This window comes from Pongo pygmaeus, chromosome 14, assembly GCF_028885625.2.
Source record: "Pongo pygmaeus isolate AG05252 chromosome 14, NHGRI_mPonPyg2-v2.0_pri, whole genome shotgun sequence".
Lineage (NCBI taxonomy): Eukaryota > Metazoa > Chordata > Mammalia > Primates > Hominidae > Pongo > Pongo pygmaeus.
Window position 1 is genome coordinate 76,539,910 of NC_072387.2, and position 19,669 is coordinate 76,559,578.

At 34.6% G+C, this 19,669-nt stretch overlaps 1 long non-coding RNA gene across 1 annotated transcript; it reads left to right on the forward strand.

The window, feature by feature from the left end:
• The first annotated feature begins 3,939 nt into the window (after positions 1-3,939).
• Positions 3,940-12,374, forward strand: LOC129011510 (uncharacterized). Its single transcript, XR_008493343.2, has 3 exons — positions 3,940-4,024; positions 6,405-6,505; positions 11,937-12,374. It is a non-coding gene; the product is annotated as an uncharacterized LOC129011510 (long non-coding RNA).
• The last annotated feature ends 7,295 nt before the right edge of the window (positions 12,375-19,669 follow it).

Consider the following 19,669-nt stretch of genomic DNA (forward strand, 5'->3'; position numbering starts at 1 on the left):
ATAATGCAATTGAAATTATTTTGCATTTGGTCAAATTTTATAAATATAAATATTATAATATTTTATAAATATTATTATAACTTTCAGAAAGTTCATAATATATTAGAAGAAGTTAGACAAGTATATACAGTCTGCCCTCTATATCTGTGGTTCCATATCTGCTAATTCAACCAACCATGGATAAAAAACATTTGGAAAAAAATAAATTCCACAAAGTTCTAAAAGCAGAACTTCAATTTGCAATGCACTTATTACTACATTAAATCCATGCAAATTAAGTGGTGGATTAATTGGCATGGATTTATTGTATTAGGATATTATAAGAAATCTAAAGATAATTTAAAGTATATGGGAGGATGTGCATAGGTTGTATGCAAATATTATGCACCTGAAATATTTCCCCTTTATTTAGTTTCTATTGTTGCACTGAAGTCACAATGTGGAGCTGGATCTTATCTACACAAAGAACAGTGATGCAGCTTTGATTTGCCTTGTTCTTTATAATAACCTCTCTTTCTCTCAGACTCTGGCATTTGATTGAATGGAGTTAGATCAGGAGATAATCTGAGAGGCTATCCAATCAACATGCTTATAGTGTTCCTTCATCTCTCCACACAAAGACTGAAGTGTTCTTGGTCAAGGAGCTGGCTGTGGAGCCACACTGTCACCTCAGTTTTCCTTTCTTACTCGAATGTACTTTGTGCAAATCAAGGAGAGGTAGCAAACTGGTCAAATCTGCTGGCCAAATCCTTTTATTTTCCATGGTCTTAATATGTAACAATGGTCTGTGGCCTACCTTGATGATCTTATTTTTCCAAATGACTCCATTTTCAGAAAATAATCACAGGCATTACCTTCTGGGAAGGCATGAGGTATGCTTACTTGCTTTGTATAATAAATGTAAACATGGATTAAATTATCACCTTACATTACACGTTTTAGAAATGTTTAAAGGAATTTTTTTAAAATTTTGGTTATGATTATAAAACGAACGAATTATCCAGGAAGCACTAAACAGTACAGAGAAAAAACATATTCCGGTTTATAGTAATAAAAGTTTACATAGAATTTAAATGTATTTAGTGTAATATTAATTATCATTATCATTCCCCCACCCAATTATAGTATTGATTAAGTCTCTATTCAGGATTTAGTACTTCTACCCTGATTTTGTTCTCGTGTTCTTTTTTGTTTTAAATTCCTAGCTACATTGCTTTCAATTAGGTTGACAGCTCCTAAATATCAGGACAAAACATAAATTGTAGAGTATAATCAGTCAGTTAGAAATGTCTGTAAAATGCAATACTTTTTTCATAGCTACCCACTTTATCAACTGTATTTCTGTTTATCTTTTCATCTCAAAGTCTATTCAAAATTATGGTTGTAAGAAATCTATACAATATGGGAATTGCAATTGAGAGAAATGTGTAATGTCATTTCAATATATAAACAAACTCAGCTTTTTACAGGAGAGGAGTTTTTGTGTAAGTTCATATATTCAAGAGGTTACAGAACACTTCGTAAGTGAATAATCTCTCTAGCATCACTACCATTACTAAAAAATTATTTTGTCTCGGGGCTCTTTCCTATCTCACACTACAAAAAATACCACTGAAAGGGAACAGCTTGTCCCTATGGCTTTTGAACTTAGCATAGTCAGATGAGTAAGTACATTTTATGTATGCAGTTAGAGGTTAGTAAAAATAAAGATGTGATGAAATCATGCTGGAATTCCAACCTCTTGAATTTCCATCCTAGCACTGCTTTGAGTTTATAAGGAAGATATATGAAGAGCATTTATATTTTATTTCTATAGGGATTTGGCTACAATCTCCTACACAAAGTCATTAATGATGAAAAGCTAGAATGTACCATTATGGACATAAGTTTTCTTTTGTAGTCCTGGTTTAGAATCAAAGCACTCTTCTACTCTTTTTATTCTAGGCCATGCCATACTTTTACTTGAATAGAAAAAAAAAACAACATATTTTTTCACTTATCACCAGGTGAAATTTAACACTTCCTTCAATTACGACTATGCACAAAAAAACCCACAGCTGTATCAGCAAATCTGTCTATATTTACAAATAGATATTACATATTTTTTCCAGTTGTCATAGATATCCCAAAATATCATTTTGATGTCATGGTTGATATTAAACCAGCAACTATATCTTATTATTTAATATGTTAAAGAAACAAATAAATACCATAATTTAAAAATTATTTTGATAAGTATATTTTAATATAACTGGCTTCCTTTTTAATCCTGCGTATTTTATTTTATTGATTTAAATGGAATATTCTAAGAGGTTTACAGGCTGCTCCAAACTCTTGAAAGGGTTTACAGAACAAAGAAGTTTAAAAACTCCTGTTCTACTTTCACGTCCTAATCTTGGTCCACATAGGAGAATAAACTCAAAAAGGGATAAAGGCCAAGAAAATACCTAGGTATGATTGAAAGATATTCTCAGAAAGAGGTTACGGACTGAAAATTTGAACAAAAAATTGCAATATCATCCCACATCACACAAAGAAAAATCCATAACATCATAAATTTGGCTCTGTCAAAGCAAACATCGGCCTAGCCTAAATTAGGCAGGCTTTATTCTTTATTTTCCCATTGCAATAGGGGAGAGAGACAGAAAACCCCACCAAAACAAATGTGGGAAAGGTTTTAAGAGCGGAAATGGAGGAGGAATTTTAGGACAACTATTTTTGCTAATTGGCCTTACCTAAAGAAAAAGCAGGCTTTCTCTTACCTTCGTGAGGGGAGGTAATTTTACAACTTAAAGCAAGGCCACTTACTGACGTTAAGCTTCTACTCGCCCACAGAAACTGGGAGATGGGAGCGCTTTCTTTCTTTATTTTCTTTGTTTTTTTTTTTTTTGAGAGGAGTCTCGCTCTGTCGCCCAGGCTGGAGTGCAGTGGCGCCATCTTGGCTCACTATAAGCTCCGCCTCCCGGGTTCACGCCGTTCTCCTGCCTCAGCCTCCCGAGTAGCTGGGACTACAGGCGCCCGCCACCACGCCCGGCTAATTTCGTTTTTGTATTTTTAGTAGAGTCGGGTTTCACTGTGTTAGCCAGGATGGTCTTGATCTCCTGGCCTCGTGATCCGCCTGCCTCGGCCTCCCAAAGTGCTGGGATTACAGGCTTGAGCCACCGCGCCCAGCCTCTTTCTTCCGTGATGAATATATTTCAAAGGGATGGCTCCCAGGTCTTTGAGAAAGACATCCCTGGGTTGTAAATCCTGTGAGAGGCTTTTTTGTTTTTTTGACTTACATCTCAAAGGGGAAAATGAATTTTCAATTCCAAGTTTTCTAACATTAAATGCCCTTAAAAATGGAGATCAGGACCTAGGCTCAGGAAGAAGCTTATCTAATGTTTAGTCAAGCTGAGGGAAATATTATGGCCATCCTTGCTGTCTTTATCAGTTCCTCGTAGTGTTATTCTTCATAAAATAGAATGAGGAGAAAGAATTCAGCTCCTTCAAGAGAGACTATTTCTGAGCATAGGTGTGTGTGAAAGAGAAAGTGTGTTTGTGTGTGTTTGTGTGTGTGTGTGTGTGCGTGTAAGTGTATGTGTGGTATTTTGCAATAATGCACAATGCTGTCAAATAAATGTAAATTGGAATTTCATACGAACAACAGAAAAACAAAACTAAGAGCAAGTGGGTAAAGAGTTCTTGGGATAAGAAAGACTCAATACAATGTTGCTTTTTGTTTACTAAATCTGATCAAATAAATTACTGAATAAAATAATATGGCTTTGTCAACACGTATAGGGTTTTCTGTCAGTCCTTTTTAAGAAAATAATTCCCATTTCTTTTTCAGTCTGTCTCCAAAAGAAATGATATGCCATCTAATCTCAATGTAAGCTCTTAATGTACCACAAAAAGCAAATAAATCCAATGTCATTCTTGATTAAATAATCACCTTTTCAGGGCAAAGCCAAGAAGTGTTTTTTCCCCCCTCCCTGCCACAGGAACTGTGACCTAATTCTCATTCCTAATCACAGAATCAAAGGTTAGTATTTGAACAACCTGACACTCACTTTAAGTCTTTCTATTTTTCTGCCAAAACTTCAACTTTGTTGACATTCCTTGATTATCCACATTAACGACTGAATCAGCTATTTTTGCCCTTGGATATTTCTTGTTCTTTATATTCTGCGCTACATTTTTTTCATACAATAGTAATCCCTGATCACAATGTTAGAATTAATAATAAGTTAACAACTGATACAGACTGAATGTTTTTTATTTTTCTTGTAATCTTATTTAACCTTATAATTCCATTATTGTTATAATGGCAATTATTTGATTCCAAGAAGTAATACATTTATGATGGCTGATGACAAGCAAGTTTAAACTTGAACTTCTTTGAACAAAGACCATTTTTTTCTCCTTTTGTCCAGAAACTAAAATTATTTACACTTTCCCAAGTCTTCCCTCTGCAAAACAAAACACAGAAGTTTCCTTGAGACTGAAATTTGGCATCATAATTAATTTTTTCTTTACTTTGAGAATTGCCCTCTGGATAACTTAAGAGAGAAGAGGGTGGGGAAAGAGAGCCATTATGTTTTGTGTCTCCTCGGTGTAAATTAAATTGCTGGTTTGGGGTCTAAAGGGGGCATATATTTCCATGATAAAGGGAGATATCTGTTTCGATTCAGGAATACAAATGGTTAAAAACAAGATAAAGCTGTTACCTACTCTAGGACCCTACTTCTGCAGAGAAAACTCCTGGGTACTTCTAATAAGAAAGATACACTGGAGCTTCCTGACAGGAACAGAGTGAGCCTTTGTTAGTCCTGGACTTTTCTGTCACTCACTTACAGATAATATCAAGCACTGTGACAGAGACAAGGTATATATGACTGCTACTTAGACAGTGGGAATGCTAAGCCTCTAATTGAATTTCTCTCTGAGAAAAAGACATTTTCTTGGGGGAAAAGTAACATTTTGTCAAGTAAAAATGATCTGCTAATTGTTGTAGAAAATTTCTCAGTTTTTATATAATTGATCTTAGTTTTATACTTAAGTCTCATTACCCTCTCCACATTATCCATTTGCAGCTTCTTTACAGTATGTTTGTGCTTGCTAGAGTAAAAATAGACTTTTTTTTTTAGTTTCTAGAATCTTATTCATGGAAAATCTTCATCTAAGTGGTGGAGTTTTCACATTTAAAACGCCACCTACCAAAATGTTACAAGTATTGTTTTATTGCTGTCTTCCTAATTATTCATGTATGTCTACGTGTATAGAATCACAATCACTTATACTTGTTAATGTCATGTATAAAACGTTGAAATTCTATATTGTCACTCTAGATGCACAGTCAAATGCACTATTTTCAAGGCGCACTGAATACACATAGCTTTTCTTTTGCCTGGAGGCATAGAAGGTACACAGTTTCTTTATCATCTGTTTAACTCCAAACCTTTTCTGAAAATTGAAACTTTCTACTTTGCATATGTGTCTTTATTTCCCTCCTTCTGTTTATTGATATGATTGATTTTACATTCCCATTATGTTACTTTATAGGAAACTATAGACAGATAAAAATTGCGACTCCCTTGTGTTTGAAGATCTGTTCATCACAGAAGGAATAATGGCTTCTGTTTTGTGTGAAAACTCATGTAACGGCATCTTGTGCGAATTTAATATCAGTAAGAGTGGATGAGTCATTTTGTTACATTTGTGTATGAGATAAACACTATTAGGATTTAAGATTAGTGTAAATTGTAAAAATACAGCAAATAAGCAAGGATTTCTTTTTTCTTATTTTTTTCAAAAATTTTATGTTTTGAACAGAGTTACTAAAAAGAGACAAATCCAAATGCCTGTAAAAGTGAAAATTTTCCACATGTTCTCCCAAGATATGGTGATAAAAAATAAACATCCATTAATAGCGAAAGCTTAATTTTATTTTTTCCTCTAGATAGAATACAATGAAGATGAAGATTTATAAATGAATATATCTACCATTAATTTTATATGACTATAAAGAAATTTACTAGTTAAATTTAGTACTAGGTGTTTTAAACTCATCTCTCTTTGCAGCCCCAGAAAATGACATCTACTTTTTCTAGCTCTAGTGTGTGTATGAGAATCTGTCAATCATTTTGCAGGATGTTTTATATCTAAGTGTACCTGTCAGGAAGTCCTATTCAAGATCCATTGGAGTTATTCTGGGCAAACAACTGAAGTAAATCCTTTTGGAAATATTAAAAGTAATTACTAAGCCCAAAAATGTTTGTGCAAATTTGAAAAATGAAAAGTAAATTTTGGAAATATGTTGTCAAGTCACAATCTATTTAAAGGTTAAAAAAATATGTTTTTGAGAGGTTATTTTAATATTTTAAGTAGTATAAAAATGATGATTTTTCTTTTTTATTCTCAAGGAGAAATTTATTTCAATGAGCCAATCTGAAAGAGCTATTTGCCAAATGGCTTTCTTTCCAATACTTAATGAAAAGATGCATTTTGTACTACTTTCAAAAAGGTAAAGATTTTTCAAAAAAAAATCACCCATTCCTTTGCTTAATATGCCAGAGTGATTTTGATTGCTTTTGAAATTCTAAAAATGATGGATAAATTAGAGTCATGCTTTTATCATCATGTTAGATGGACCTTAGTTTCTATACTCTTTTCTTCAAGGTAGATAGAAGAATACTGAGGCATGATCAACAACTTATTAAAAAAAAACTTAAATGCCCTACTTAACAAGTAATTAAACTGTTTAAAAGGACAAAAAAATACCTGTAATACTGCTTTTTTAAGTGTGTGACAACTATTTGTAAAATAAATTACATTTACAATACAAATTTAATTGTATTATTTTAATATATATAAAGCTATAAAGACAGGAGGCAATAACGAGGTTATAAATGCTTTAAAATCTCAAAATTCTGCATTTTCCACTTTCTTTTTATTAACCTGCAAGAGGGATGCTTATGTGAATGTTCTGCCTTCAATTTCCTTAACCTGTCTGTGGATTTTGTTTCTCCCTTCTAAAATGTGTATTTTAATAATAATCCTAACAATATTTTATCATTTTTAAAAATAGATCTATTTCAAAGTGAATTGTAATCTGCAGTGGTAACTATTTATTATAAGTTAACAATGTATTGGGAGGTTGAGGCGGACGGATTGCCTGAGCTCAGGAGTTCGCGACCAGCCTCGGCAACACGGTGAAACCCCGTCTCTATTAAAATACAAAAAATTAGCCGGGCGTGGTGGCGGGCGCCTGCAGTCCCAGCTACTCGGGAGGCTGAGGCAGGAGAATGGCGTGAACCCGGGAGGTGGAGCTTGCAGTGAGGCGAGATCGCGCCACTGCACACCAGCCTGCGGGACAGAGCGAGACTCTGTCTCAAAACAAAAATTTCAAAAAAAGAAAAACAATGTAGTCAGTCACATATACAACTCTTATCGAGTATGTACTGTGTGTTCAACACTAGTTTAGGACCTGATATTAATGTAATTCTGAATTCAGTGTTTCTGATTCTTGAAGACAATATCAGCTAACTTCAATTCATATTATAATGATGTTGGCCTATAAGTCACTTGTATTAGTTTGTCATTGCTGTATAACAAATTACCACCTACTTAGTGATTTACAAAAACACACAGTTATTAGTTTGTAGCCCCTTTATATTTGCCACATAATATAACATAATCATGGCAGTGATATCCCATCGTATTTATAGGTTCTATAACACCCAAGGAGAAGGGATTATACAGGGTATGCAGAACAGAGGCAGGAAACTTGGGTACATTTTAGAATTCAGCCTACCTATCGCAATATGCCAGGGTCACTTGATCTGAACAGTAGAGGATGGTGACAAATGTGCCTTATTCACAGAAGGCTATGAGAATAGGCTAGATTTGGAAGGGGAATGAAGAAACAGGTGACATGCTCTCCATGAAGTAGACACTCTAAGCCTGCTACCACTGAAATGTACTACTTTGACTTTGTAAAATTAGCCAGTCTTGACAATCAGAATATGAAAGGCATGCTGAATTACTAAATTATATTGAATGTGTCCCATATTGGTGTTACTCCCTGATATCACAAGACAAGACAAATTGCAATCCAGGGATTTGACTAATGAATGTATCAAAATAGTTATGATGACATTGGAAAAGAAATAGGATCTCAATATTTTGAGATATTAAGCCAGAGACACATGTACATTGATAATGGCACAAAATTGTCTGTATTCATGACTCAGTCCTTGAAAGTTTGTATTACAAAATGAACAATACAATCAATCAGCTATTTCTAGTCACTTTATATTTGATTCTTCTGTCACAAAGGCTTTCCTCCTCACTTCTATAACTCAAATTGGAGAACGACTGTCTGCAGTTGTAATATGTAAAAAATAGTCCACATTTTGATGGATCCTTATTACTTATTAAATGTTTAATAGGCTGCAGGGCTCACTCTAAGATCTGTTTCATTTCCCTTGGTGCATATAGTATTACTTGATAGCGGAAGGATACTATCCATTTTTGGAAAGTTTTATAAATAGTGTTAGGGAAAACTTCAAGATACTTATTATTTTCTCCTATTTAAGTTACACTGAGTTGAATTTACAAGTATAATAACTTCAATGGGGAAAATTACTAAAGTTGAAAACAAAATAGTGGAGAGAAAAATCATTACCTGTATATAGAAAACTAAAGAATTAAAGAAACATTTTTTGTGTGTGTGATTTACAGGATCTTCAGTGTAATCAGAATAGGGAAAGGTCACAGGGCTCAACAGGTAACCCCCTGCTGCTTTTCTCATCGCTGGTTTCCTGTTCACTCTATACACTGGTCTCTTCTCTTTGTCTAATACATATTGACTTTCTTATTTCACAGACTCTGTGATATTTTGCACAAGGTTGGTAACCCTGAAGATTTTCTTTCTCTGCAAAACAAAGGGTCATTCTTCTGAAGATGTTTCATATATCCTCGTTTTTAAATGTTGTTTAGAAGAGGAAGGAATGCTGTGGTTTAAGGTAACATAGTTTTGTATATAAATTTCTTTCTTTAAAACCCTAATACAGGGTTTATAAGGCTTGACCATACGTACTGTGTATATGTGTATACAGTTTAATTATATGTAGGATTAATGTTTACCCAACCTAAAGCATGCATGTGCTTGCATACAAATGTGTGCACATGTATGTTCATGTTTGGGCATGCCCTCCCCCACTCCCACACACAGAAACACGTGATCACACACACATATATACATATATGTGTGTAATTCTGTTACTCTTTCATTCCAACCAGGTTTGGGTATATATATCTATATCTATATCTATATATACACCTATATATATCTATATATCTATATATACACCTATATATATCTATATATCTATATATACACCTATATATATCTATATATCTATATATACACCTATATATATCTATATATCTATATATACACCTATATATATCTATATATCTATATATACACCTATATATATCTATATATCTATATATACACCTATATATATCTATATATACACCTATATATATCTATATATCTATATACCTATACTTGGAATGAAAGATTAACAGAATTTGATTTTCTGGGACTAGATGTCACAAATTCAAGAGGATTAGATTGGTTATTTATAACTAGAAAAAAAAATTGTCCCAGCCCTTTCTCCCTTCTCAGGAAATATCTAGTGGGTTCATGTTTTTGTTTTACTTTTCTGGGAGACAAATGTTTTCTTATTTATCGTGTTCAACATCACTGATTCCTACTGTTCTCTATTTCCCTTGTTTTTTTTTTTAATATATGTTTGAGTACATATTATTACCTCTCCCTTGATAAAAAGGATCTTCAAAAATAAAAAAAAAGTCAGAGAAATGGAGTGTTTTCTTTCACATACATTTCTAATCCAAAAACCTACTTGTGGAGCACTTTTACTTCCTACTGCTGAACTAAAAGTTTTGAGTATTGCCGTTGGATCCCTTGATTTTTCTCTTCTTCTCTTCACTCAAACCCCTTCCTGCTTCAACTTCTCCCAAAGCTCAAGCTTTTGAAAGCTTCTTAGAGCTGACACACCACAGAAGTGAACACTCACACCTGCTTAGTCCATTCCATTTGTTTCGTAGTATTTTTTTTTAATTGGGTATGATCCCAATTACCATTGGAAACACAATGGTATTCTTTTTCCTCTCTAGACCACACTTCTAAGTGTATGTAGTGTGTGTGCTTGTGTTTAACCTAATATTAATATTGTCAAATTTAGCAAACCAACCAATCAACCATCTATTTAATTTGAATTTCAGATAATAATAGAAAATTGTTTACTACAATTTGTATTTTAGATAAACATCAAACAATATTTTGGTATATTTCCCAAGCAACATTAGAGATTATTGCTTGCATTATTGCTTTTCCATGCAACACATTAGAATATTTTATTCCATAGTTGGATCAAATCTCTGTTTATCCTCACTCACTAAAGCCCTCTCTACTAGTTTAGCATGGTATTAAGTGCTACACACGAAACCAAAACAAAACAACTGCAATTGCATCATCTTTTGCAAACAACTCAATCTCTTTCATTTTCGTTTACCTCATCTGTAAAAGGGGATAATAATACCTATATATCCAAATTAGAAGTAAAGTAAATTATATATGTATATATATAGCTTTCAATATGAATTTTCACATAGAAAGTACTCAGTATTTTGTTTTTATAATTAGCAATGGTACTATCTGTTTTTGTTTTTTGACTATCACTGCACCTTAGCCTTTGATCTCTCTGAGAACTAGACCTTAGATTATGATCGGTCTCCTACTTCTGTTCCCAGAGAGAACTACTATTAACAGTTACTTTTCAAAATATTGTCTCTGAACATATATGCATATGTACCTAAAATATCTTATAGAAATTAAGTAACCGTATGCCCAGTTGTGGGCCTTGATTTTTTTTCTCTCGATGTGTATCTTGAAGATCTTTCCATATAAGCACACATAATTCTATTATTCTGAATTACTGCATAATATGACAGTACATTAATATAGCATACTTTACTATTATTATTGAGAGAGACAAGGTCTCACCCTGTTGCCCAGGCTAGAGCACAGTGTGTAATCATAGCTCACTGCAGCCTCAATCTCCCAGGCTCAGGGGATCCTCCTGCTTCAGCCTTCTGAGTGGCTAAGTCGACAGGCGCAAGCCACCATGACTGGCTATTTTTTTTTTTTTCTCTCTTTTGGTAGAATAAAATAAAAATGTTACCCAGACTGGATGACATACTTTATTTAAACTGATTTGTAATGATGGACATTTAGGTCTTTTACAGTAATTTGCTATTATAAATGTTTTAACAGGAAATATTTTTGTTTATATGTCTTTATTCACAAGAAAATGTATCCATAAATTCAATTCTTAAAGTTTAATTATTGGATTAATCAGTATGCAATTTATGTTGTTGCCAGCCAAGTATTATGATAAGATAATAGACACATTTTATAAATCCGTCATTTTCTGCAAATAAAATTCCTTAGCTTGTAGGCTTGTTTTATTACTGCCTCAACAACATATAAACAGATACACATATACTGTCTTCCTAGTATTTTTGGAAAAGTTACTCAAATGCCATTAATTATGTGATTGCTTGTGTATAACATCACAGATTTTACTTTTATTACAGTTTACTTAATTTAATGGTTACTTAAGTAACCACTATTACTTATGTTAAGCATTAAATGTCTATGTCTATTCATTTAATATATATGCCCATATGAAAGGAACAATATAGAGTACTAATGTGCAAAAAGGGACTTGAGTCAATAACTTACTTAAATTCTCCATGCATTCTAAGCCTCAGTTTTCTTATTTTTAAAGGGAATAAGGATTACTTTTCAAGGTGACAGACTTAGCCTTTCCTTAGTCTTTGCCTTCTCTTCCTCCTAGTGATATGGACAGGAGACGGAAATACTGGGTAGAAGAGGGCAGTTCCCTGGCAAAGCCTCACCCTCAAGCCTGGATACCTGCTGTCTTAAATGAAAACAGGCATTTCTGTGTGCATGCTCCAAAAGTTGTCTTTTGGCCCACCACACCCCCTATCCTGCACCCATATGAATCCCGAACCCCAGACTCCAGAAGCAGACCAGCAAGCCCGCAGACCAGCAGAAGGACGGCAGAATGATGTGGCAGAGAAAGGGAGAAGAGGAGGAACATCTGAATGCCAAAAGGAGTTCAGTTGGGGGCAGTCAGAGAGGAGTCCAGCCACTGGGCAGCCAGAATCCAGGGGAGGATCACCCTGCCACTTCATCCCCTTCCTCCACCTCCCCATCCATCCTGCTGAAAGCCACCTCCACCACTCAATAAAACCTGCCATTCATCCTTGGAGTCCATGTGTGACCTGATTTTTCCAAGACACTGGACAAGAGCTCGGATACAGAAAGCTATCACCCTGGCCCTCTGCCCTTGTGAAAAGGCAGAGAGTCCATTGAGCTGATTAACACTCAAGCCATCTGCAGACGGCAAAGCTGAAAGAGTTTTGTGGCTCACTCCTGCAATCCCAGCACTTTGGGAGGCCGAGGCAGATGGATCACAAGGTCAGGAGTTCGAGAGCAGCCTGGCCAACATGGTGAAACCCCGTCTCTACTAAAAATACAGAAATTAGCTGGGCATGGTGGTGTGCAATCCCAGCTACTCGGGAGGCTGGCACAGGAGAATTGCTTGAACCAGAGAGGCAGAGGTTGCAGTGGGCCGAGATCACGCCACTGCACTCCAGCCTGGGTGACAGAGTGAGACACCTTCTCACACACACACACACAAAAACTCAAAAACAAACAAACAAACAAAAAAAACCCTTTGTAACACTGGGGTTGCAGGCACCCACCCCAGACACTACCACGGGGCTGGAGCCCAGAGCGCTTGCCCCAGCCTCTGCACCTGCCCATCTGCATGCTTCCCCTCCTGCAAGAGGTTTGAGCAGCCGGGTGACAGAACAGGCATACATGCAAGGGGAATTAGGGAACTCTTCCATTTCACTAGGTCACATTAAAAGATTCAAAAAGATATTAAAACATATATGTTACAGTATTCTTTAAAAAAAAAAACAAACCTGCTATGTAAGCCAGTTTTTACTAGAATACAGGAGGTTACATAGACTAGAACTTTCTGAAAAGAGTGGAAAAGTCCATATCTTTAATGTTGGAGAAGAGAAAGGCAGAACATAGCTTGGGTGACTCTACACTTCCAATATCCAAAAGAATATAGATGTATATAACTTTATAAGGTATAAAAACTATTAAAATACTCTACCAGAAGAAACATTATCATTACTTAGGAAATAATTATGTGGATCAAAATCATGTTTACTTATTTCCAATTCACAACCCAAAAGGAAGCCTATCTGTTAATAAGCTCTCTCCATTTGCACTGAACCTACAGTTTAGTACATATTCATCCAGAAAGTACAATGAAAATTCAACAAAATAATGCATTGCGAAAGTGAAAGGAAAGTAAATCTTGGGGCCCCCAAATCATTAACCTAAAGGGAGAAGTCAAACTGAGAACTGCTTAGAGCAAACCTGTCTCCCATTCTATTCAAAGTCATTCCTCTGCTCATTGAGATGAATACGCATCTAATTGCCTCCTTTGGAAAGGCTAATCAGAAAATCAAAAGAATGCAACTGTTTATCTCTCACTTACCTGTGACCTGGAAGCCCCCTCCCTGTTTCAAGTTGTCCCGCCTTTCTGGACAGAGCCAATGTACATCTTACATATATTGATTGATGTCTCATGACTCTCTAAAATGTATAAAACCAAGCTGTGCCCTGACCACCCTGGGCACAGGTCTCAGGACTTCCTGAGGCTGTATCACGGTCACGTGTCCTCAACCTTGGCAAAACAAACTTTCTAAATTAACTGAGACCTGTCTAAGATATTTGGGTTCACACAACTAAGACTATACCTAAATTTCAAAAATAAACAATGAGTTATAAGACATGTGAAGACAGCTAATAGCAAAAAAGAAAAAGCCTAAGGTGAGTAAACAGAACATTTACTCAAAGAAATATATATTTTAAAATTATAATTACTGATCTTAGAGATATTCTAAAATATATTCAAAAATCAAGAATTGAACAGGAGTAATATGAGTAAATTAAAATTATGATTTCTAAAATTAAAACTTAAAATCAATTAAGAATATGATGATTGAATTAGCTATTTGCAAGATAGACTCATGTATATATTCCAGAATATAAGAAAAAAAATTAGATGAAAAAGTGAAAGAAAATTAAGAGATACAGTTAATTGTTTTTACGATGACTTTAAAGAATCCAATAAAATTTTTGGACAGAATTAAGCGAGGAAATTATTAAAGAAATTCATGAAGAACTTTTCAAAAGCAAAATTAAAATAGAGTTGTTTGAATTGAAAGGGCAGCTCAGTGCCAATCAGTTTGAATGAAAAAAATCCAACAACATAAAGGGATTTCAGAGGACCATCCACAGAGAAAGATCTTAAAATCTTTCTTAAAGAAAACACACATTATCTAAATGGAACGAGAGTTAAATTGTCATCAGGAAGCTTTGGTCACAAAGAATTTAGGAAGACAATTGAGCAGTAGCTTCACAGTTGAGAGGGATCATGCTTTTGAGTCTAAAATGTTATACTCATGAAAATCAGAGGGAGAGTTTAGCAATAAATAAAAGGCAACCAGGCTAAGATAAGCTTACATGTACAAAGTTTTACTATTATCACATAGTATGTACCTGCTGGAAAATGGCGCCTCCTTAGCAATCATGCATGTCTTCACATCTGCCATATAGGCACAGCTAAGCCACAGGCTTCCCCATCTCTTGGCAGAACACCCTGTGTTGCTTCCTGGAATATGGCGTTCTGAGCAGTCTTCCCAGGAGCTGTACACAGATGTTTTACATATACCTTCCTGTTTCTAGTCAGATAAGGAACATTCCGTCATATCCATCATTTAGCTAAAAACCTCCCTTACTAACTTCTTGGTCTCATCTGTCATCTGGCCCCTCTGGTTCAGAGTCATCCTGTGGGATGTACGAAGCCAACATGACACTGATCTTGCTTATGTTGTCTGTGTAAGTTATAAACTGCCCGAACCCATTTGGGCTCATTGTCATTTTACTGACCAAATCCATGAGAGTGTGGCAAGCCAATCTCTAGCAGCTATGTCAGAGTTAGATAGCACATTTGCTGCTTGGCCACTTGCAAATAGAAGTTTAGCATCTGAGTAGTGTTAAAAGAGATGCGGGCTTACTGTTTAATTCCTTTCTTTTTTCTTTTTTTTTTTTCTTTTGAGATGGAGTCTCTCTCTGTCGCCCAGGCTGGAGTGTAGTGGCGTGATCTCAGCTCTCTGCAACCTCTGTCTCCCAGGTTCAAGCGATTCTCCTGCCTCAGCCACCTGAGTAGCTGTGATTACAGGCGTGCACCACCATGCTCAGCTAATTTTTGTATTTTCAGTAGAGACTAAATTTTAGATTTCACCATGCTGGTCAGGCTGGTCTCAAACTCCTGACCTAGGGATCCGCCTGCCTCGGCCTCCCGAAGTGCTGTGATTACAGGCGTCAGCCACCGCTTCCAGCAGTTTTCTGTTTGTTTGTTTCAGTCTTTGCTCATTTATACTGGCTTCTGTCCTCATTCTTGTTGCCTCGTGGTCACATGATGGCTTTAACTGATCCTGAAGAGTTAATGTGCAAGAGATTAAGGGGGTTGCATAGGGCAGCTTACATGACATCAGCTGAGTTCTTTTTTTAAATTTGCATGTGTTCAGGAGACATTTTTTTTTTCTTGACATGTCCTTCTGTTAGCAGAATTTCACTTAGGTTCACCAGATGCGACTGTGTTTCTTAGCCATTCATAGCTGTCAGGAAGCTGAGAATTGAGTACTGAGACTGAATTTCACTCTCCTAAGGTTTTATATTAGAGGCTGACAAGGAAACCTGGAGCTGGGAAAGAGTATTAAGTAAACCAGTCATACTCTTTGGAAAAACCAAATTAGGTTTAAGGTAAAAAAAAAAAGACAATTTCAGACACACACAAACAAAAACTCAGAAAATCTACCTTTCACAGACTATGCCTAAAGAAAAAATTACTTGATGATATACATATATCGGAAAAAAAAAAAAAAAACCTTAAAAGGCAAACAACAAAAAGGGGAGGAAGTTCTGGAATGAAAGCAACATTAAACCAAACCCAGGAGTAGAAGTTTTTTAAATGCAGAATGTTAAAAGGTGGCAGAAAATAAGAGGTCTGAAAAAAATATTGCCAAAAGTGTGCTGTATTACAGTTCAAGGAAATTTATAATTTTATGATGACTACAAATCAAATATTTTCTATAAATAAGGTGAAAAAGTAATCTAAAACTCTAACTAAAATAAAAGCTGTTCAAAAAGCCTATTCCATCTATGCAAAAAAAAATGTAGTGCAACTTTTAAGCAATCAAGAAACATACACTTACTGATATAATTTTGTTTTTTTCTTTATGAGTTCAATTATATAATTTGAACTTGAAGTAAAAAGTAGTTACTTAAGCATGGTATTGTGAATCTTGTATATTGCTTTTTAGTTTGTTCAATCAACATACCTAAAAAAATAGACTGAATTGTAGTTGAAGCATGTGAATATTATAAACTTGAATAATGTAAAAGAACAGTATATTCAACATAAATCAGGAGACACTAGGAGACATGAACCATGTATAGAGTTTCAATAAATACTCTCTATAATTAACACATCAAGGATGAGCTTTATATATATATATATAGTCAGGTGAAAGACAAACTAATGAACAGAAACAAAAATTTGGAGGCTAATTTGGAAGGAATTACAACAGGCAGGACAAATTCTCTAATACTATTATTTCTTATGTTGGGGGATCAGTATATTTTATCTAAATACAATCAAATAAGTAGACAAAGTATAGGCATAATATTTAATATTTTGATATTTTCTTGATAGCTATAAAATGACCTAAAAGCATAAATGGTAAAAGTTAGTGAACTCAGTAAGGTCCTGGATATTTTATCACTGAATAAAGTAGCCCACTGAATGGGCTACTTTTTAAATTTTACCGTTTTGTTTCTCTAGTTCATTACATTTAAGATGGTGCAAATCAAAAGTATAATTTTTTACAAACTCAAAAAAGAAAATGCTGCAAATTAAACTGTTTTAATTCATTACTAAAATTTAAAATTTTAATTTTATACTTTGAAAGAGTTCTGTCAGACTTATATATATATATATGGAGAGAGTTTATTTTTAAGCATACATCACCATAGTGAATAACTGAATGAAAAACATAAGTGAAATAAATTGGTTTAGGTATTTTTAAAGTTTTTTATATGAAGAGACTGAATCACTGTTCCTCTCGGTTTTACTAATGTCTGTGTGTTTTTTTCCCCAAAATATATTCTCTATTGAACTACCAACAGAGTTAAAGATACATAATTTTCTTCAAATATTACTCTGCTGTGTCTCCAGAACTTTCTTCTATGAGATGGACACTGATTCTACAAGGTTTGTTACTCATACTCCATTTGTCTTACTAGTGTGTGTCTATGTAAGATTTTTTAAAATATAAACAACTCATATTCCTTTCTTAGGTAGTTCTCAAATAGTTTGTTGATGGAAATCTTGATCTGTCAGTTGTATTATAATGTCACAAAGAACAATGACATCTGCTCATGTTCAAGCAGTGATACATTTGTCATGTATTTATTTTTAATTTTTTAAAACTTTTATTGTGGGTTTAGGGGTACATGTGTGGATTTGTTATATAGGTAAACTGTGTGTCTTGGGAGTTTGATTTACAGATTATTTCATCACACACGTAATAAGCATAGTACACTGTAGATATTTTTCCTGATCCTCTCCTTCCTCCCAACCTCCATCCTTTAATAGGCCCCAGTGTCTGTTATTCTCCTCTATGTGTCCATGTGTGTTCCCATTATTTAGCTTCCACTTACAAGTGAGAACATGTAGTATTTGGTTTTCTGTTCCTGTGTTAGTTTCCTTAGATAACGGCCTCCAGCTCCATCCATGTTGCTGTAAAGGACATGATCTCATTCTTTTTTATGGCTGCATAGTATTGCATGGTGAATATGTACATTTTCTTTATCCAAGTCTACTATTGATGGTCGTTTAGGTTAATTCCACATCTTTGCTATTGTAAATAGTTACGCAATGAACATAGTAGTACATGTGTCTCTATGGTAGAATGATTTATATTTTTTGGGTATATACTCAATAATGACATTAATTGGTAGAATGGTAATCCTATATTAAGTTATCTGAGGAATCACTGTGTTGCTTTTCCCAATGGCTGAACTAATTTACACTCCATAGGCTCAAAATAAGGAAATGGAGATAAATCAGTCAAGCACATGAAAAACAGATAAAAGAAGAGGTTGTTGCAGTCCTAACTTCAGACAAACAGACTTCAAACCAACAATTTTTTAAAAAAATACAAAGAAGGGCATTATATAATGATACAGGGTTCAATTCAACAAGAAGACCTCACTGCCCTAATCATACATGTACCCAACACAGTAGTACCAAGATTCATAAAGCAAATTCTTAGAGACCTACAAAGAGACTTATAAATTCTCACACAATATAGTGGGAGACTTCAACACCCCACTGACAGTAGTAGACAGATCATCAAGGCAGAAAATTAACAAAGATATTCAGGATCTGAACTCAACACCTGATCAAATGTACCTAATAGACATCTACAGAACTCTCCATCCCCAAACAATAGAATAAACATTCTTCTCATCACTACATGGCAAATACTCTAAAATTAACCATATAATCAGACATAAAACAATACTTGGCAAATTCAAAAAACTCTCAAATTATACCAACCACACTCTTGGACCACTGTGCAATAAAAATATAAATCAATACTGAGAAGATCACTCAAAACTGTACAATTACATGACAATTAAATAACCTGCTCTTGAATGACTTTTGGGTAAATAATGAAATTAAGGAAAAAATCAAGAAATTCTTTAGAACTAATGAAAACAAAGACACAAAGTACTAGAATCTCTGGACACAGCTAAGGCAGTGTTAAGAGGAAAGTTTATAGCACTAAATGCCTACATCAAAGAGTTGGAAAGATCTCAAATTAACATACTAACATCACAGCTAGAAGAACTAGGGAAACAAGAACAAACCAACCTCAAACTTAGCAGAAGACAAGCAATAACCAAAATCAGAGCTGAAATGAATGAAATTGAGACATGAAAAACTATACAAAAATCAATGAACCCAAGAGTTGGTTCTTTGGAAAATTAATAACATACATAGACCACTAGCTAGACTAATTAAAAAATACAGAAGTTACAAATAAACACAATTAAAAATGATAAAAGAGATGTTACTACTGATCCCACAGAAATACAAAAAACTATCAGAGATGACTATAAACTCCTCTATGCATTCAAACTAGAAAATCTAGAGGAAACTGATAAATTCCTGGACATATACAATCTCCCAAGACTGAACTAGGAAGAAATTAAATTCCTGAACAGACCAATAACAAGTTCTGAATTAAATTGGTAATAGAAAACCTACCAACCAAAAGAAGTCCAGGACCAGATGCATTCACAGCTGAATTCTACAAGATGTATAAAGAAGAGCTAGTACCATTT